Genomic DNA, 474 nt, shown 5'->3' on the forward strand with positions numbered 1-474 from the left:
TCTCGTGGCATTTCCCATTCCTTCGCGTATCAATGACGCTCATATGTCCCCCAACAGGTACAGAGTCTGTCCGAGGCAACGCGCGTCCCTTCTCTATGGCACAAGCTTATGAATAATTGATCCTGGGAAGAGGAGATGCGAGGAGTTTTTAAGCTGATAAGACTTAGTGTTCATGAGTCTCGTTGTCTGTGAATATAATAAGGTTTCATATACGCGATCAACACACTAACATTTACTTCGGGTGCGCTGAAAGCGGTTCAGAACTGGTCTTTAATTGTTATTTTCCTCAGAGGACCCAGTTAGAACATATCTGCCTTATCTCTTAATCATTAATCACTGAGTTAATCAGATTAATTCAATTAAATGTAACATACTTTCGCCCATGATATACTTTGTCTCGTACGTGTTTGTTATCAGCTCAGTCAATAAGCGGCGAGTCTTATCCTTATGGTTACAATTGAATTTTTGCTCGTA

The 474-nt window shown here is 40.7% G+C and overlaps 1 protein-coding gene across 1 annotated transcript in view; it reads left to right on the forward strand.

Annotated features, from left to right (window-relative positions):
• LOC119588170 overlaps positions 1–474 on the forward strand; it is a gene marked incomplete at its 5' end in the record, with an annotated part of 23,637 nt that overhangs the window by 14,874 nt on the left and 8,289 nt on the right.

The sequence above is a fragment of the Penaeus monodon genome, chromosome 23 (assembly GCF_015228065.2).
Source record: "Penaeus monodon isolate SGIC_2016 chromosome 23, NSTDA_Pmon_1, whole genome shotgun sequence".
In the NCBI taxonomy this organism is placed as follows: domain Eukaryota; kingdom Metazoa; phylum Arthropoda; class Malacostraca; order Decapoda; family Penaeidae; genus Penaeus; species Penaeus monodon.